The sequence below is a fragment of the Phoenix dactylifera genome, chromosome 17 (assembly GCF_051530095.1).
Source record: "Phoenix dactylifera cultivar Ajwa chromosome 17, Ajwa_hap1_PhDact_Kaust_v1.1, whole genome shotgun sequence".
Classification (NCBI taxonomy): domain Eukaryota; kingdom Viridiplantae; phylum Streptophyta; class Magnoliopsida; order Arecales; family Arecaceae; genus Phoenix; species Phoenix dactylifera.
Genome location: NC_143206.1, coordinates 1,960,299 through 1,981,893, shown reverse-complemented (window position 1 = coordinate 1,981,893; position 21,595 = coordinate 1,960,299). Strand labels below are relative to the sequence as shown.

Below are 21,595 nucleotides of genomic sequence, written 5' to 3'. Positions count from 1 at the left end.
CCTTCAGTCCAACTTGCGAAATTTGCGGGGAGACCGGTTACCACAGGAAGAAGGATCCACTCCGAGTTTTTGGATCAAGAAGGGTTTCGGTTGGGTGATTGGATCTGAAGGCAAGGATGGGAGTATCTTTGCTCCCTAGATGTGGTGATCTACCCAGGATTGGTTCGTGAGTTCTATGCCTTCCTGAAAACTGGAATGGGAGGGCTTATATCTGAAGTCCGAGGAGTAAGGGTTAGGATTTCCAAAGAAAGTTTAAGTGAGTTGCTTCATCTCCCCTGCGAAGGAGCAACTCCAGAAAAGCCTGAAAATAAGTTGAGAGCTCTACAGTTGATTCTTGAGAATGATGATTTTGACTATTCCGAAAATGTAATAGCAAGCTCTCTTTCAGCTGAAATAAGGTTGTTGCACAACTTAATAGGTCGGATTTTATTTCCGAAAAGCGGAAGATTTGATCTCATTTCTGAGCGAGACCTGGTCGTCATGGAGCACATTATTCAGGGCATTCCCCTGAACCTCCCAGCTATGATACTTAGGCAGATGAGAAAGGTCATATGCAATTCGAGAGTCTCCCTACCTTATGGTATGATACTCACCCTGATCTTCCGACAGCATGACATATCAGTAGAGGAAGAGATCTCCAGGCATCTACTATTCACTGACACATACACAGCACGATCCCTTATTCGCATGGGTTATGAGAAGGTGAACGGGCAGTGGGTGCGTGCAGGAGCTGGGATTCAGGGTGATGCACCAGAGGGTGGTACACCAGAGATTGGAGACCCCATCCCTGAGGATGAGGAGCCTACGGATCATCCTACAGCACCTTCAGAGGTTGGACCTTCGTCATCTGTTCCTGCGGGATACACAGATGAGTTTTGGAGTAGGATGATTAAGCTTATGTCAGCTCAGGCGAGGACTATCACTGATGGACTGACGAGCAGATTGGATTTTATGACTGCTGAGATTAGCGATCTTAGAGAGCAGGTAGGAGCTCTACGGAGAGAGAGAGAGGTTCATGGACCATCTGTGCCCCAGGCAGTTGAGTCAAAGATTTCGGCACAGAGTCATCCAGCTCACCGAGCTCCACGCCAGACTCAGTCCCATCAGGCTCAACCTCCCCTCGCCACTTATGCTAGGAGGATGAGGACTAGATCACAGCCATTAGATACCCCCTAGGCTGATGTTAGCACCTTTGGTATTAGTGCCTAGGATTTATCTAGTTCTCATATGTATTTTGTGTTGATCATGTACTTTGTATTTTGATTGAGGAACATTGTTTTGTTTTAGCATTAATGTATTACAATGTTCCATTTTGATGAATGAAATTGAACTGTTTATTATTTATTGTGTCTACTTATTGTGTCTATTTGATGATAACAAAAAGGGGGAGAAGCAAGGAAAGAGAAATAAGTTGACAAACAAGGTTGAACATTATATTAGGAAAGACTGTACATTTAAGGGGGAGTAATCTGTAACAATGAAAATATTAAAGCCTAAGATTTAAATCGAATTTCAGAATTTGGCACATAGAATTTCAGAATTTGGCACATACCTTTCACACCTCGATACATAATCTGAAACTCATGCTTTATCTCAAATTTTTGAAGTTTCATCTTTAATAAAATATAAAAGAAAGGGGGAGTAATTCAAAAGGTCAAATTGGAAACATTTGGATGAAATAGGGGGAGACTTCACTCTTAAATTTGAAAAGCTGAAATTCAGCAACTTGAGCCCTTCTAAAACTAATTTTAAGATAAGTATCAACAGGCTCATATTCAATATTTTGTAATCATCAAAAAGGGGGAGATTGAGGATGATAGTGGTATTTTGATGATTAATACAATGATTAAGAGTATGTTACAAGTTAATTCGATACATCATTAATAAGTCCGTCACTCTCGATACATTAGTATAATGAGATTAAGATGTATTTCAATGATTATTAATGAGATAAAATTTGCGATAGGAAAGGGATAGTGAATTCTAAATTCTAATTCGGCAAAGTTTCAAGTGAAACATACTCTTAAGTGGACAATAGTAATTTTCATTGTTTGGAGTATGTAGCACTACCATGACATATATTCAAAATTGTTTAAAGTTTATTTCATTGATTATATGGATGAATCTAGCCTTAAGTTACAGCAAAGTGTGGATTGAGTCGACCCCAAGATTGATTGAGTCGACTCCGGCACATCAAGAAACCATCTGGCACACTTCTGCAAAAATGGCATGAATGAACAGTACTTGGGTCGACCCAAGTAAAGGATGAGTCAACCCAATCCTTAAGCCTCAAGAAAACAGTTCTCTGGAAACCCTGAGAGGGTCGACCCAAATGAAACTTGAGTCGACCCCAAGTTAACATGAGTCGACCCAAAGGCAATGACATTCAAAAATAGGTTCTCTGGAAATCCTGAGAGGGTCGACCCAAGTGGAAGTTGAGTCGACCCAACTGAACCTTGAGTCGACCCAAAAAGTGTTGAGTCGACCCAAGTGAAGGAAGGCTGAAATACAAGGTTCTGTGGGTTCTGAGAGGGTCGACCCCAATGTTGCATGAGTCGACCCAAGTAAAAGTTGGGTCGACCCCAGTAAAAGTTGAATCGACCCAAGCACGGGCAGAAGCATAACGGCTAGTTCTGCAGAAGTACTTTCAGACCTTCCAACAGTGAGTAACGGCTAGTTTTTGAATTCTAACCATTGGGGCTTGTCCAATGGATGAAGGAAACTATTTAAAGTGACACTATTCATCAGAGGAAATATCCTTTTGCAAAATATCAAAGCTTACACAAGAAAGACAAGAGCCATAATCTTCTTCATCCAAGTGCTTCATTCAAGAGTCAAAAGGAAGTGGTTGAGCGGACTCCAAGAGATATCAAAAGCTCCATCCACCCTTGAAGAGTGAAGCATTCTTGACAAAGAAGAGAGAAGTCTCATCAAGCGATAACTATTCTCTAAACTCTTCTTTTTAGCTTATAATTATTATATTTGCTCATCTAGAAGCTTCAACTTTCTTCTTTCTTTTATTAATCACCTTGTAAAGGTTTGTTGGTAAGCGCGCAAAACTAACGGTGTAGGTTTATTGGTGAACCCGTAAAACCAATTGTGAAGGTTCGTTGGTGAGCCCGTAAAACCAACAAAGGTTATGGGTGATCCCAGAAAATCAAAGTGTAAAGATTTTTGGATTGTGAGCCCGGAAAATAATCCAACTGTAATCCGAGGGATTATAGTGAATTCCCAAGGGGTCGCTTGGGGAGTGGACGTAGGTGCTTAAGAGAGCACCAAACCACTATACTTCTTGTGTGTTTGTATTGTGCATTGTTCTAATTTCACTCACTCATCAATTGACTAGAGTAAGATAGCAATAATTTAGAAAAACCAATTCACCCCCCCTCTTGGCTTGTCACCTTGGGCAACAAGGTTCATCTATGGACTAAAGCAAGCATCTCGGAGTTGGAACACTCGTTTCGATGACGCAATCAAATCGTTTGATTTCATCAAAAACGAAGAGAAACCGTGTGTTTATAAAAAGGTTAGTGGGAGTGCTGTCGTATTTCTCGTACTGTACGTGGACGACATCCTCCTGATAGGGAATGATATTCCCATGCTAACCTCGGTCAAGGTCTGGTTGTCAAAAGAGTTCTCCATGAAAGACCTTGGGGAAGCATCCTATATTTTGGGAATAAAAGTCTATGGAGATAGATCTAAAAGGATACTTGGCCTATCACAGAAAATGTACATAGAGGAAGTGCTGAAAAGGTTCAGCATGGAAAACTCTAAAAGGGATCTTTTACCCCAAGGCATGGAATTCATCTCTCCAAGAAGATGTGCCCCAACACATCTGAAGAGATTCAACGCATGAGCAAGATACCCTAGGCATCGGCAATAGGGAGCCTCATGTATGCCATGCTATGTAACGACCTGATATAGCCTTTGTTGTGAGTGTCACAAGCAGATATCAGTCGAATCCAGGTGAAGAACACTGGACAGCTGTGAAGAATATTCTTAAGTACTTGAGAAGAACTAAAGATTTATTCTTGGTCTTTGGAGGATCATCAGAGTTAAAGGTAGAAAGGTACACAGATTCAAACTTCATGACTGATGTCGATGATAGGAAGTCAACATCTGGAAATGTGTTCTTGTGCAATGGTGGTACGGTGAATTGAAAAAGTTCTAAACAACCGATCATTGCTGATTCTACTATGGAAGCTGAATACATCGCCGCCTCTGAAGCTGCTAAAGAAGGCTTCTGGTTCAAGAAATTCATTGCAGAGTTGGACGTGATGACATCAGATGCCATAACACTCTACTGCGATAATAATGGCGCCATAGTTCTTGCTAAGGAGCCAAGGTCTCATCAGAAGTCCAAGCATATAGAGTGGCGCTTCCACCTCATACGCGACTATGTTGAGAAGAAGTATGTCGAGGTGCAGAGAGTAGACTCCGTGGACAACGTGGCAGACCCATTCACTAAGCAGCTAAGTCAACAAAAGACTGAAGCCCACCTTGAGAAGATGGGCCTAAGATATATGACCAATTGGCTTTAGTGCAAGTGGGAGATTGTTAGATGTATGCCCTAGAAGCCAATCTGGCTGACACATTGTTAATTCTAGGAACATAATTTTATACTTGACTATTTATTATTGAATAAATGAAAGGCATCTTTTTCATTCATATTATTATTGTGTCTATGAATCGTCCAAGGAATTAATAAGATGATGATGCATATTCTCAAGAGTTAAGAATTAGAGCCATGCATCATTGATTAATTTCTGAATGCTCCTGATCGATGGATCATCACAAGGACGGTGATCGATCCTATCAGTGCACACATTGCTTTCCTTATGGATGGATGAGACTCGAGTCCACAGTGTGGCGACACTGAAGTAATAGTGCAGGTGCTTGTTAAAGAACAAGGGTACTGAGCGTGACCAAGACAAGAAGTCACTTGGATGTCTATCCACTCGTCAGTGACTAGCTTGATGTTGCAGTAGTGTGACTGGTCCTTTGACCTGCGATGCTTCGGCTACTCACAGTGAGGTTATTATAGTTTGACTGCACATATACATGGTCTCTAGCTATATGGGTCCATGCAGTGTAGATTGACTGCAGTAGGTTCACTGTAGGAGTAGGGTATGCACCTATAAGGAATCTATCGACCTTGATAGATAAGGAGAGATCCTATATGATTTATAAGACTGAGTTCGTAAGACCTCGGCCGGAGCAGATTGCACAGTGGAGAAAGAGTTCTCCGCTCTCGAACTTAAGTCGAATAAATCTTGACATATGACAAACGAAGGGGTTTGACGAGTTATCCATGACCTCCGTCCTGTAGGGATCCACGATAGAAGGACTATATCACATGATAACTACACCTAGAGATTCATCATTCTATTCTGCTGGGTAGCCACTACATGCTGCTAGGTGTCACTGGTGGATGGTGGGACTCATAGGGATTATCTTGATAATCGATAAACCCTAATGAGCAGAGTTGGAATCGTTCCGACCCATTGAAAGGAGTTTTCAATGATATTGTGATAGAGATCACAATATATCTCACTACCAGTCAGAGTAGAACCTATGGGGTCACACACACTAGAGGCATTGACCGATCCGATGGTTGAATCGTGATTAGGAATCACAAGTAATCAATTCGATTGATAATAAGAAGGAACCAAGGAAATTAATTAATTGGACTTAAAACAAGAGTCCTACTTGGAGTAGGATTCCTAGAGTCCTAATTGGATTAGGACTAGGATTCCTACTTGGACTAGGATTCCAACTTGGACTGGGAATCCTATTTGGAGTAGGACTAGGATTCCTACTTAGAGTAGGATTCCTATAATCCTAATTAGATTAGGAGTTTTGAATTAAATTTGGATTCCTACTTGGAGTAGGATTCCTAGAGTCCTAATCGGATTAGGACTTCGAATTCAAATTAGAGTCCTAATTGGATTAGGACTAGAATTAAACAAGTCCTAATTGGATTAGGATTTCTTAAGTCCTAACTAATTATTAATCTAATGAATCAACATGACTCCTAATTGGGTTAGGATTCAAGAGTTCAATTGAGTCATGGTTCATTCAAGTTCTAATTGGATTAGGACTAGCATAGATTGAACCCGATTGATTCATGATTTGGTTAATCCTAATTAGATTAGGACTAAACCATAAGAAGGGCACCTAATCCTCCTTGGAGAAGGATTAGGTTAACCAAGTAAGAGGGGCATGAGCCCCTCTCCTCTTGATTGGTGCGGCATGAAGAGAGGGGCCGGCGCCCCCTCTTAGGGAACTAATCAAGAGCTCCTAAATGTTAGGAGCTCTAGATATCTTTAAAAAGGGGAGGTGGGTGGCAGCTAGGGCATGCAATTGAAGCCCTCTCCCCTCCAAGCCGTGGCCTCCCTCTCCTCTTCTCTTGGATCAACCGCAAGCAAGAAGAAAGGAAAAGACCCTTGGCGATCTCCTTCTTCCTCCTCCGTTTGGGATTCAACGCAAGGGAAAGGAAAGGCTGCATCTAGCCTTTTGGATCTTCTCCCTTGATCCCTTCATCTTCTTCCTCCTCCCTCTAGCATTCAAGGATTGATTGAAAGGGAGGTGATCAGCCATCAAAGTAATCTCTGCAAGGGAGCTAGCACCCCGGGGAGATTGGAGCATTTGGATTGGTCCTCTGCTTCGTGTGGATACCCATAGAGGCCGGACGCTTGCGCGGCTTCAAGCGAACCTTCATCCTAAAATCACGAACTCCAGTTTGCGGTGATCATCTACCTGCACAAGGTGAAGATCTGATCTTCTAATGTTTTTAAAAAGTTTTTAATCCTTATCTATCTACGAACGGTTTTTGAACAACGTTCATGTCATGAACGGTTGATCCCGCGCATGCCTCTTCCGCTGCCATCTGAATTTTTTTAATTTTCTGCGGCATGGGCGGGTTTCCAACAGTGAATGCCTTCATGAGGATGATAGTGTTATTTTGATGATTAACACAACTATTGAGAAAATATCTAATTAGTACTACAAGTTAATGTCATAAATCACTACTGAGTTCGACACTCTCGATACATTAGAAGAATGAGATCAAGATGTCTTTCAATGATTAATAATGAGATAAAATTTGTAATAGAAAAGGGATAGAGAATTCTAAATTCTAATTCAGCAAAGTTTCAAGTGAAATGTACTCTTAAGGGCAAAACAGTAATTTTAATTGTTAAGAGTATATAGCACTACCATGGCATACATTCAAAATTACTTGAAATATATTTCATTGATTGTATGGATGAGTCTAACCTTAAGATGCAGCAAAGTGTGAAATGAGTCGACCCCAATATAGGTGGAGTCGACCCTGGCACATCATGGAACCATCAGGCACACCTCTGCAAAAATAGCACGGATGAACAGTAGTGGAGTCGACCCCAAGTATGCTTGAGTCGACCTCAGGAGCGGAGCCGACCCCAAAGAACCTTGAGTCGACCCCAGCTTCAAGCCTCAGGAAAATAAGTTTCTGGAATTTACTAAGAGGGCCGACCCCAACATTTCTTGAGCCGACCCCAGATGGAGCCGACCCTAGGAATGCTTGAGTCGACCCCAATGGAGTCGACCCCAAGGCTATGTCGTTCAAAACTGTGTCTCTAGAATTCCTGAGAGGGTCAACCTCAATGGAACTTGAGTCGACCCCACTGTAGCTTGAGTCGACCCCAAGACAAGTTAAGTCAACCCCAGTGAAAGAAGCTGAGAATATATGTTTTTGTGGTTCCTGAGAAGGCCGACCCTACTGTAGCAGGAGTTGACCCCAATGAAGATTGGGTCGACCCTAGTGGAAGTTGAGTCGACCCTATGTATGATGAACAGTAGTTTGAGTCGACCCCAGAAAAATTTGGGTCGACCCCAGCACGAGCAGAAGCATAACGGCTAGTTCTGCATAAGTACTTTTTGACCTCCCAACATCTAGTAATGGCTAGTTTTTAAAATCTAACCAATGGGAGGTGACCAATAGATGAGGAAAAGTATTTAAAGTGACACTATTTATCAGATGAATCATCCTTTTGCAAAATATCAAAGCATACTCAAGAAAGACAAAGCCCTAATTTTCTTCATCGAGGTGCTTCATTCAAGAGTCAAAAGAAAGTAGTTGAGCAGATCAAAAAGAGGCATTAAGAGCTCCACCAACTCTTAAAGAGTGAAGCATTCTTTGACAAAGAAGAGAAGAGCCTTATCAAAGCAATAACTATATTTTAAGTCTTCTTTGTAACTTATAATTGTTATATCTGCTAATATAGGAGTTTCAATCTTCTTCTTCTTAACAATCTTGTAAGGTTTGTTGGTGAGCCCGTAAAACCAACGGTGTAGGTTTGTTGGTGAACCCGTAAAACCAACGGTGAGGTTTATTGGTAAGCCCGTAAAACCAACATAGTTTTTTGGTGATCTCGAAAAAACCAAAGTGTAAAGGTATTTGGATTGTGAGCCCGGAAAACAATCCAACTGTAATCCGTGGGATTATAGTGAATTCCTCAGGAATCGCTTGGGGAGCGGACGTAGGTGCAGGAGAGCACCAAACTACTATACTTCCTGCTGTTTGTATTGTGCATTATTCTAACTTCACTATTTGCACTTAATCTATATTAACTAAATCACTCACTTATCAATTAACATAGTTAAAAAATCGAAAATCAAGAAAAAAACCAATTCACCCCCCTTCATGTCTTGTCACCTTGGGCAACACTTCGAATCTCACAATCCACTAGTGACACCTAGCAATATGTGGTAGCAACCCAGCAGAATGAAATGTCTGAACCTCTAAGTGCAGTTAGCGTATGATACAGATCACGGAGGTTATGGATATCTCGTCAAACCCCATCGTCCGTCATATGTCAAATTTATACGACTTCCAGTTCGAGATATGAAAAACTTTTTTTCCAAAATACCTGATCAGAAATTTATCAAACTCAGTCTCATAAATCACGTAGGATCACTCCTAATCTATCAAGATCGATAGATCCTATCTAGATGCAACCCTATTCCAAAATAAACCTACTGTAGCCAATCCGCACTACAAGGACCCGAATGGCTAGGGTCCAAGTTCACATGCTCGTCAAACTACAGCAACCTCATAGTGAATAGCTAAGGCATCGCAGGTCAAAGAACCAGTCATACAACTGCAGCATAAGTAGTTACTGACGAGTGGATAGACATCCATGTGACTACTATCTTTGGTCACGCTCAGTACCTTGTTCTCTAACAAGTACTCGCATAATCACTTCAGTGTCTCTACACGATGGACTCGAAACTCGTCCATCTGACTAAGTGATCTGTGTACTAATCTCAGCGGATCGATCACCGTCCCTCGTGATGGATCCATCGATCAGGAGCATTTAGAAATTAATCCCTAATGACACATGCCTCAAATTCTCAACTCTTTGAGAATATGTGTCATCATCTATTAATTTCTTAGACGATTCATGGACACATACAAACATGAATGAAAAATAAATTGCCTAATCTTATTTATTAATAAGTGTCAAATTACAAATTTGTGCCCCAGATTACAAATATGCGTCAACCACGTTGGCTTCTAGGGCATACTTCTAACAATCTTCCACTTGCACTAAAGCCAATCAGATATGTATTTAAGTCCCATTTTCTCAAGATGGACTTCTAATTTCTTTTGACTCAGCTGCTTAGTGAATGGATCCGCCACGTTATCAGTAGAGTCTACTCTCTGCACCTCTACATATTTCTTTTCGAGGTAGTCGTGAATTAGATAAAATCGCCGCTCTATGTGCTTGGACTTCTGGTGAGATCTCGGCTCCTTAGCCAGTGCTATGGCGCCGTTGTTGTCGCAGAAAAGAGTTATGGCATCTGATGACATGACTCCTAGCTCTTTGACAAACTTCTTGTACCAGAATGCTTCCTTCGCAGCATCCGATGCAGCAATATACTCTGCTTCCATAGTAGAATCTGCAATAATCGGTTGCTTGGAACTCTTCCAATTTACCGATCCTCCATTGCATAAGAATACATATCCTGATGTAGACTTTCTATCATCAGGGTCAGTCATGAGGAATGAACGTATCGCTTCATTAAGAATGAAGAAGAACCTTGCATACATAACTAGGCTAATGGTTCGGTGATTATATTTCTTGTTTTATATATGGATGATATTCTCTTAATCGGGAATGACATCCCTGCATTAGAGAGAATAAAAGTTTGGCTTTCATCACAATTCTCCATGAATGATTTGGAAGAAGCATCCTACATCCTAGGGATGAAGATCTATAGAGATAGATCTAAAAGGTTGCTTGGGTTATCCCAATCCACGTACATAGATACTATGCTGAAGAGGTTCAGTATGATGAATCCCAAGAAAGGCTATCTTCTGATAGGCCATGGAATTTATCTCTCTAAAAAGGATTATCCGACAACTCCTCAAGAGAGAGAGTGTATGAATAGAATTCTATATGCTTATATAGTGGGATCTATTATGTACGCCATGATATGTACTAGACCAGACGTAGCATACTCACTAGGGGTAGTGAGTAGATACTAGTCTGATGCAGGTAGTAACCACTGGAAGGTTGTAAAAACTATTCTTAAGTATTTGAGAAATACTAAGAACCAGTGGCTAGTCTATGGAGATGCTGACTTGAAACTAGTGGGATATACTGATTCCAATTTTCAGTCAGATCAAGATGATAGTAAAAGTGTGTCGAGTTATATTTTTATCCTGAAAGGTGGTGCTGTCTGTTGAAAAAGTTCCAAACAGCATATTGTGACTGATTCAGTATGCGAGGTAGAGTACATCGCAGCATCCGATACTGCAAAGGAAGCTGTATGGTTGCGAAAGTTCATCAACGAGCTTGGAGTGGCATCCTCTATTGATGGTCCAGTTCCACTTTTCTGTGACAGCACTAGAACCATTGGTCAAGCAAAGGAACCAAAGGTACATCAGCGGACCAAGCACATTCTGCGTCAATATCACCTTGTTCGTGAGATAGTAGAACGAGGTGATATAGATCTTCAGAAGATCGAAGGAAAGAAAAATCTGGCCGACCCATTTACTAAAGTCCTCGGCATGAAGGAGTTCAATAATTAGAAGTCGAAGATGGGTATACGATACTGTACCGATTGACTTTAGTCCAAGTGGAAGTTGTTGGAAAATGTGTCCTAGAGGTCAATCATCAGCCTGTTGATGATTGAAATGTATATGAATTAATAAATAATAAAAGTTATTTGGCATTTTTCATCGTATATTTTAATACATCTTTATGAACTCATGTGATGTGATGAAGTTTTTAGGACTCTTTTAAATAATAAAGGAGGATTTGTCTTCGAATCTTTAAACCTGTTCACGACCGAACGATATGCTATTACTAGGATAATGACATTATCAAGTATAGGTCGTTGTGTGCCATATTTGTTGGTTGTCCTCTTAACCAAGAAGTGTAGAGATACTAGTATGCCACACAAGTAAAGTGTAGGAGTACATTTCACTGAACGTGACCTGTTCCGAAGCGTTCTGCTGTCCAGAGATGTTCCGAGTGGATATGGGTGTAAGTGTCCCTCTGACCTAAGATCACCACGGTGACTAGCAAGCAACTCATTGTACTTTGGTACCGGACTATCCAAATTTCTAATTCAGTGACTGAAGATTTCTGGATACAATCAAGTACTTGCGAAGTCGGTGTGTGAGTCAAGATAAGATTAACCCCTCCTGGTGACAGAAGATAATGCTTTTGTGTTCAATTCAGCAAAATCTTGGCCAAGGTAGTCCATATGAGGAGTCAAAGGATTTGTAAAGTTGAAGCACATTTTGGATGATCTGATTAAAGAGTTGATAGCGAACTCTGAAGTCATCCTATGCATTCAGAGTCATAGGGAGGAATTATACAGTAAACATAGTCCAAGGGTTCTTGAATGTTGCTTTGCAATCATTCGACCTATCCGGACATCAGGTACCATTGCTAGATGGTCATTTCGATTAGTACAGGAAGTTGTTCTTATGCTACCGGCTTAGGTTCGAATCTATGGGGTCACACGCATAGAAATTTCTGGGTTGATCAAATGGTTGATTGATGATTAAGAATCGTCCAGAGGTATATTGGTCAATACGATTGACAAATTATCCTAAGCAAATGTTGCAATAAAAAAATTATTGAATTATTGGAGGATAAGTTAACAATTAGATTGCTAATGAACTCAATTTGATTGAATGATTGGGCTTAGGTTGAGCCAAGTTGAATTAGATTCAATTTGGGCTACATTTGGGTTTGACCTAATTGGATTGGATTCGACCTAAGTAGATTGTGCTTGACCCAATTGATGGGACTTGACTCAATTGGATTGGGTTTGACCTGAGTCAATTAGAAGTTCTTATTTGATAAGGATTCTAAGTTCAAAAATTCAGAATTTGAAAAGGAGAATGAATTCCTGTTTTCTTGGCGCCAATAGTTGGCGTGAGAAGGAAATGCGGTTCCTATTTGGGCGGATGAATTCCTATTTCTTAGGGATTCAAATCGCACAAAAGGGGGCCTATCCCCTCCTCTTTCCAGCCAAGGAAACGCCCTATTTAATAGGAATTTTAATTACCAAAAGATGGCAATTTAATTGGCGAAAAAGGAGGAGTGCATGGCATGGGATCTTTGGCTATAAAAGACCTCTATACACCTAGGGTTAAAAATGAAGGTGATCCTTATGAGAAAGTCTTGGTTCTGAAATTCAGGAGAACGTGACAGCCACCTCTTCTCCTCCTCCTCCTTCCTTTTCATCCATTTTCTTCTTGAAGAACAATCAAGAGTTGATTGCTTCAAGAGAGAAAACTTCAGCCATTGCAGCACCTCCTCGCACGCTAGCACTCCCGTGGACGTCGAAAATATGTTCACAGGGGCCAGAAAGACTCGATCTTCCTAGAGCTTCGTATGAACGATCCATAAAGGCCAGACATATGTGCGGCTGCGGAACGTGATCAAGGAGTCATCAAAGGCTTCCAGCAAATCAAGTATGAGATATGATCTCTTTAGATATTAAGATTAGATCTTAACATGTTGCTGAAATTTTAGGATTATATGTTAGACATATAATCATAGACTCATGTTTTAAATAAATGTTCATGATCCTGAATTTATTTTATTGTTGAGATCAAATCTCATGCATGTGTTAAAATTAAAGTGTTTAATTTTAATTGCTTCGGCTGAAAATTTTAAAAATCATGCATGCTACCCACATGGGTACTTCGAACAAATGGTATCCATCTTATTCTAATGTTCCTGTGCGTCCTAATCATTGATTAAAATGTTTATGGGAATAATGTTCCTGTGCGTTCTAATCATTGATTAAAATGTTTATGGATGAACGGCTTATGAATCTCAATAAAAAAATAGTTAGGGGATTTGTTTGAGAATTTTAATTCTTCGTGGATTTTAAACAGTCATGACATCAGGAAAGAATCAGTTGCCGGCCTATAGAACGAGAATGCCGTGTCGTCCAGCGGAGCTTAGAAGAAGGTTACTCGGAGCCTAGAAGAAGGAAGGTGACTCGCGCAGACAGCTGACTCTTTTCAATAGAAATAAATTCCAGCATCTAAAGAGCCTCTTAGGAAAGTAGAACTTCTATTCTGCTACCTGCACTGAAACTCAGAGTTCAATGTACAAATTTCCGAGAAATTAGATCACTAGGATAGTTTTTCTCTGTAGCTGACACATTCGATGGAAACATGGGTTGAATGAGCATGCAGAATGATTGACATGAATTCAGTTTCCACTGATATGGCTAGTAGTTTCGAAGGCATAGTTTTCACCCGCGGCATTCTAATAGATAAAAAGACAGAAATGCGGCAATAGACACCTGAACTCACAGAAAAGAGGTACAGAAAATGCAGCAGAGTCACGTGCCAAAGAAAAGATCATACTAACATTTTTCTTGAGAAGCCTCGCCGTGGATAGATGTGTGCCAACAATACATGCAGTTTCAGGTTTTTCCAGTGGAACAGCAATCTGCCACCACAACCTGTTATGCATCGATGAGGCACCCTCCTTTGAAATGCCAAGAGGTAATCAGAACAATAAAAAATATCAGTTCTTGGCTTTCGACTAGTGTGGATAAGAACTATGTAGGTTAAGCAAGTGATATTGGCAGGTCTTCCACACAGTTATGGTGCTGGATCACATCCACACTCTAAATGCCTCAAGATCTGTCTCACGGATATTTCATGAGATATACAATAATTATGGCAATGAAACTTAACTAACCTGTTTTGTTTCATACATGCCAAAAATTTATTGCTGACCAAAACTACAACATGCGGTCTAACAGCACTGAAAGTATCCGGCATGGCCCCTTAAGCATTGCGAGGGAGATATCTCTTTGCACTTACAATAAGCAATCTACATCTAAACAGCCATCATATGCTTCCAGCTACTGCAGGAGGGCCAGGAAACCATGACTCCAACAAGAATTCTAACTGTGAAAAAAAAAGTATATACAATATTGAGTTGTGTAACATGTGGATTGAGCAGCTTAAAACTAGGCATAGTTTAATTCAGGTAAATTAAACACTAAGATTAAAAAAATGATGATCATAATCTATAAGAACCTACACTTTTTAGCCCAACATGAATTGTAAAAGAATTCAGTCTTAACTGAATTATCATTTTGAAACATTGCGTTAATATTGCAATACAACCACACTTGCACACAAGAAGATTGAACAGGATAAACAAAGTGCCCATGCACGAATTATTTCCATCCTCATCCATCAATAAACTTTAAGACATTTTCTGCATGTTAACTCAGCAATGATCCTGAACACAGATAAGCAGTGTGCCAGGAGGTTGGCAAGAAACAAATGCAAAAGAGCAACTTTGATTCCTAATGGAAGATATCTTGCATTTTCTCTCAACAGATTTCTTATCAGATCTCTTGACCACCAAATCATAGTCATGAATCCTAACTAAAGAACACACCAAAAACTTCCTTTGTTTGACTACTCCATTCTTGCCACCATTAAAAAGCACTCACCACATCCTTACTTTTAAGGTAAACTAAAATCAGACAAAAGAAACTTAGATCATGCATCTAACAACAAGGTTCGTCGTACCGGTACAAGACTTCGGACCGGTGCCATACTACCATAGTATCGGTACGGTATAGTACTAAATTTTTTTAGCGTACCGAGGGTCAGTACGCTATCGGTATTAAACCGGTACGGTATGGTACGTACGGTACTATCTGGTACAGTATGGTACGGCATACCATACCCGGCAATCACATAATTATGCATACATTGTTGGGTCCATTATAGTGTTGGACATCTTAGTCAATCTTTTTGTTATCAGAGTTCAAGTCATTGCTATTCACATTTTGTCTTGAAGCAGCCCAGACCAGTACCAATTCCAGTAGTGGTGGTCCTTAAATTGCAGAAGGGAAGAAAACTACTTGTCTCACATTTGTTACTACAGAAAATTTGTCTCTAGTGGCAATAATTATAATTCAGGTGGTACAAATACAATTGGCAGTCCATACAGTAAACTTTGAGCCAGAACCCAGTACTTTTAAAGCAGATGACAAACTACAAATTAACATAGAAAGGGTATTTCAGGTTCCATGCAAATCAACCCCAAAATTCTGTTCTATGTTCCCTACGCAGCCACGAGGACCACAAGAAAAATTAGTTACAATCATTTGCCAACCAATGAACACAAATATCTCAGGACAGATAAACAAACTATCTAGAATTTAGCAACGAATTCATAAAAACCTGGTATTCGAATGGGCATCAGGATTTATTGGGAGTTTAAAAGAGAAGGAATAACACCTCGGAACAACTTAGGTATATATGGTTCATTATATTACAAATAGTGTCTCAAATCAGCGGAGGGGAGATTGGCTTTGAGTTCATGAACAGGGAAAAAACAGAAGACTCAAACCAAGAGAAAGATTGTGACAGAGAAGATGAAAAAGCTTCTGATTGAATGAGGATATAGCCTTGAAAAAAGGATTTATACATCCAAATCCATCAACTAAGAAAAGGATTATTTTGGCTTTGGTTACGTTAGTCTCAAAAATATACTGGAGCAGAAGAACAACATATTTGTTTGTTTACACTTATAGTAAAAAAAAATAAATGGAGAAGATGGGTTGTTATATGATTACATCAGTTGTACCAAACAAAAGATAGGCAAGTTTATTTATATAAATAACAACAACAATAATAATAACACCAAGGAAATAGCAAAAGATGTATGGGTAAGCCTACAATTGACCCAAAACAATTAAGAAGATGCATCCACAAAAAATAGAGAGAGAGGTGCATATGGAAGATCTGTGTTCGATTATCCCAGTACCTTCAATAACCTTCCTTACCCTCTCTTTCCCTTCCTATACCTTGGGTATATACAGTATGCATAGTAAATATATAAGAAACAACAGTGATAATAAAAAGGTGGGTTGGGGGTGGGGGGGGGGGGGGGAGGGGGGGAAGGGTGCGGCACATTTTGTACTCAGTGAACCTAGGACTAGGAATTGACACTACATAAGATGATATATTGTATTACTGTCAAAAATAAGGTCCTAAATGACCTTTTTATTCAAGTATCAAATATGTTCAATTTCAATGAACTTGGGGGTTTTCCATGTTATCTTGATTAATCAGAAATGTTACAGAAGAAAACTCCTTACTATTATAATTTCAAAACTACCAACAAATTATGAACAAAGTCCAAAGTAGAATTTCCTATATTAGAAAATATACAAAAATGATCTCTTGCAGTCCAAAACAACAAAAAAAATATTATGTGTCTTTTTAGTGGCCAACATTCATGCTACGTTATAGTAACCTCATAAAAGAAAATTCAACAATGGTTCTAGCATGGTTACTCGTATCTGCTGATTACAAGGTCTTCATACAAGTTCTTCATCCCCCAAAGAAGCATTAGATATATTGCATTATGGAAAACAAAGAAAGCTCCATTTGCCACAACTAGATTCCCATCCGCTAATCAAATAATCTAAAGTTGAACTTTTATGCAGATGTGAGACACATGAACAATCTTTGAGTTTTCCTCAATTCATGCAATTACATGATACGCCTCCCAAATTTGATCCAAAGCATGTGAAGTACTGAAAACCACCACTCATAGCACAAAACAGATTTACTATCATATTGACAAATTCAAAGTGTCACTAGAACAATATATGTTCACAAACAACATTTGCAAACAAGATCATAGTCACTTCTGGGACCTCAAAAATAGTTGATGAAAATACACTCAAAGGCCTTGCTATACTGAGAACCAAGAACCATCAAGTAATTCCTCATGACACACTACACTGATGAAGCAAAGTTGCAAACAGCTACCAAATCCATCAAAAATTGGTATCAGTTACCTTAAGTTCTCATTTTATTGGTGTCAGGTATTCATTAGGTTTATTCCTGTTACTGCCCATGGACAACAGAAAGAGAACCGACCAAATCTTACAAATATTTGTCATGAGTCATAATTATTATAGAAAGCGTAAGAAGTTTAAAGACTGAATAAGTACTGGGAACAGCAGTAAAATATCCTTAAAGAAAGTATAAGACGTTTAACTACTTCATCCTATCACCCTCCTCACTGTAAAGAAGATGTTTAACAGGTAAGAATGATAAGTCATAATTCTTCATGCAAAATCCACAGAATGTTTCATCCATGTAGCAATCCAGGTTATGTAACCTCCAAAAAAGATATGGTTTCTTGATCAAGATTTCCACTAGAAATTCAATTAGATCTTATCTACATCTAGTTTGTCTTCTGAATAATAGCAACAAGCAAAAGAAATGTGAAAGAAAAGATGTAGAAATGGGTACCATTTAGCTTCTAATTTAAGCAAATGGAAACTTAATTAGCTTCTAATCAAAGCACCCAAGTGAAATAGAAACTAAGAAATCCCTGAATTCTAGGACTGAATAGGGAACCCACTAATAATGGTCGGATCACATCATAACTGAATCCGAATTAAGTCTGAGATAAAAAGCAAACTCAAACTAATAAGATGACTTGGGGCCAAATGATGGCAATCAAACTCTCTGACCAAGATTTGGTATAGCAACTGGGCCAGTGCCCCAACATTCAATGTGCTGCACCACCAAATAAATTTTGCCCTCTCGATTTCTTCTTCCCTTTTCTTCCCCACACATGAACCTACATGATATGCCTCCTAAACCATTCCAAAATCATGGGGCAATAAGTCAAGCACCATGGTCATATTTGGCATATGCAATAAAAATAGAAAGATATTAAGCACTGACAACATTGTTCTACGAGAAATATGTTTAATGGATGATTGACTAAGCAAAGTATGAAAGCATATGCAAAGCAAAAGTCAAAGCAACAGTAACTATGGATTTGTGCAACATCCTCTCCTGCTATCGAGAAACTTCGTCAACAGTATACAATCCCAGATTCAGTTAAATCAAGCATGGAACATTCATAAATCATGCAGTGTCTCTCTACCTCCTCACCATGCTACCAATATTCCAACTCTTCTGTGCTTGCTAACTAATTTTATGGTGGTTCCAACCAACCTACCACCCCAATCAATGAAAAAGTCAAATCAAATCTGAGATATGTATACCCAAGCAAACATGATTGAGGAAAAGTATGAAGCAAAATCTCATAAAAAAATCACGAAGGAAGTACCTGTATTTAGCAATTCCCTTCCAACTAAATGTCAAGCATCATGATCATCTTTACTCATCCAAGAATTATTTCCATACTTTGGCTTATTAACCCTGGATTGTAATTCTTTCTCCAATGCTGGTGCAAGTGACTCTTTTAAGTACTAAAGCTTCACCATGATAAGCATAGAAAAGATGGCGCAAGGTCTTCTTCTTTCATCATGAGAGACACCTCTAGTGGCATATTGTTGTGGGTTTAAACCTTTTACACATTACAATATTTATTAACTGATTAAAGCATTATCCTGTTACTTTTGCATTAACTGAACAGCAACAATAGAAACAGGAAAGAAAAGGCAATGAACACTAGAAAACCTTTAAATATAATGCTATGGGGCTAATTCTAGTACGAAAAATCTTCCCTTCACTGCTGGCACGCCACATGATTCACGCGGGGTTTGTGTTATAAGGAACCAATCTTCTAGTGTCACATGGCATACCAGAAGTTTAAGGTAAATTTTTGGTAGGAGAGTTGGAACCATTTATCATCCTTTAATATTCATCTCCCCTTTAAACAAAATTTTTTCGGTTGCTATCTTTAGCGAAGAATTTTCCCTAATAAGATCAAGGAGATCAGCTCCAATGATTAAAAGGGTATTGATATCCCAAATTGGAAGAAATATATACATCATACTTTTCATTAAACAATTCAAACAACTTTCATCACTTCCTGTTAAAGACATCAATGAGGTGTAGTATCACTTTAAGGAACCATGAGAAGTTAATTGCGATAAAGACAGCACTAAATCCATAAATAATATATACTACCTTAAAAAATTGAGATGACTAGAAGAAGGTCAATATTTGTGGTCTAACAACAATCCATTTTTTGTAACTTGCCTTTGAATATTTCTTTGAGTATTTTAGCTAACACACTGCAATTGGTTAAATCAAGGATATAATCCAGTCTACAAGAATAAACTTTAAGTTTCGCAAGCACGAAATGTGCTCATAAACATGCAAAGAATTTTTTCATTCAACTCGATTACTATGGATATCTTGCATGTCTCATACAAAACAGGACATGGTACATTCATATCAAAATGCAATAAGATCTAATATATCAGTCTAGTTGATGTATTGCCGCACCTTCCTAACTGTATGACAGCATGGTACAGTTGAATCCATCATGAACAAGCTTGTTGATCACATCCCTAAGTTTAATGTAGTCATCTTCCACATTATACACCTGATGAGAAATTCTCACATACCCAGTCACAGAACTTCTCCAATCCAAAGCATCATTCTCACCATCCTTTGGAGACTGATGATATACAGGAACCTCAACATGGAATTGATCCCTCAAGAAGCTCCTAAACTTCAGAGCATCCTTCTCAGTTGAAATTCCCAAGCATCCTGGTAGACCAACCATGATCATACTCGTGCACATATCCGGTGGTGACCCAAGACAAGTGCCCCATGACTTGGCCAGCAACTTCCCCATCTCCACGACCTTATCATGATTCCTCTTCCGAATTCCTTCAATTCCCCCTTCAAACCTACTCATGAAATCCATCACTGATGGCACTACAAGCTGGGCGCTATAATCCCGGGTACCGATCCACCCGCTCTCCATCGGGAGTCCATTCCCATACTCATGTGAGACCACTGGGTGGTGCAAATCGGATGAGGCCAAGCACTTCTTGGAGTATAAGAATGCAACCGACGGGGGACAAAAGAACCACTTGTGGAGATTGCTGGTGTAGAAATCAGCCCCAATGTCCTTCACGTCGACGTCAACGCTCCCAATTGCATGCGCAGCATCAACAAACACCTTATCTACACCTTCCTCCCGGCAAATCTTGGTCAATTCTTTGACAGGGATGAGGACGCTCGGCATCGAGGTAATGTGGTCGATGACGGCCAGCCGGACCTTCCGGCCATTGGACTTCCCACGCTCCAACGCCTTCCGGAATTCTTGAACGATCTCTTCGTTGGAGGTCACGGGGAAGGGGAGGGGAGCCACGATCACATGGCCCCCAGCACGGGTGACGTAGGCCTGGATGGACTTCTTGATGGCGCCGTAGGCGTAGTGGAGCATGACGACGGCGTCGCCCTTGTTGAAATGGCCCTCGGTGAAGGCCCAGGAAACGTGCTGGAGGACGATGGAGGCGGCGGTGGTGGCGTTGTCAACGAGGGAGACCTCGTCGACGTCGTCGGCGTTGATGAGGTCTTTGATGGTGGCGCGGGAGCGGAGGAGGGACGGCCGGAGGCGGTTGAAGTAGAAGTCGTCGGGCTGGCGGAGGAAGAGACGCTGCCATCGGAGCTGAGCGGCGAGGACGGAGGCCGGGCAGCTGCCGAAGCTGCCGTTGTTGATGCGGGCGACGGCGGGGTCGTGATGGGAGAACTCGTCGCGGATCTCGGCGACGGAGATGGGGGACGGCGACGGCCGCCGCCGCTTCGGGAGGCGGCCGTTGGAGTCATCACCGCTGCCGTCGCCGTCGTGGCTGCCGTTCTCGGCGTGATGGTCGCGGTGGGGATCCATCGGTTGGGGGAAGGGGTTTAGGATTTCGGGGTGGTGAAAATAACAATGAAGCAACTAGGGTTAGAGTTAGGCTTAGGGTTCCTGGGGCAAGCGGAGGGAAGGGAAAGGCTAATTGTTTCTCAGTACATATATGCTCAATACATATGTTTCCATTTTGCACATGATCTCTAATAAAATGATATCTTATTTCTATGTGTTTGGCTTTAGAATGCTAAACCGGATTTTTAGTAAGGTTGATGGCACTAGTATTATCACATTTTATAAGAATGTTATCTAGCTTAACTCCGTAGTCCTCTAGTTGTTGCTTAAGCCATAGTACTTGAGCACAACAACTGCCATCAGCTATATATTCAGCTTCAGCTATCGACAGTGCCACTGAATTCTGCTTTTTGCTAAACCATGATACTAAGTTG

The 21,595-nt window shown here is 40.3% G+C and overlaps 1 pseudogene across 2 annotated transcripts; it reads right to left on the bottom strand.

The window, feature by feature from the left end:
* Window positions 1-13,866: 13,866 nt before the first annotated feature.
* Window positions 13,867-21,291, bottom strand: LOC103695778 (putative L-cysteine desulfhydrase 1 pseudogene; annotated as a pseudogene). 2 transcript variants are annotated; one of them, XR_602291.5, is made up of 3 exons: window positions 19,787-21,291; window positions 18,660-18,899; window positions 14,079-14,443 (listed from the first exon to the last, which is right to left on the bottom strand). The product of XR_602291.5 is annotated as a putative L-cysteine desulfhydrase 1 pseudogene, transcript variant X1 (transcript). The 2 variants fall into 2 exon arrangements; XR_015974381.2 differs by lacking the exon at window positions 18,660-18,899 and having other exon boundaries at window positions 13,867-14,443.
* Between the last annotated feature and the right edge of the window lie 304 nt (window positions 21,292-21,595).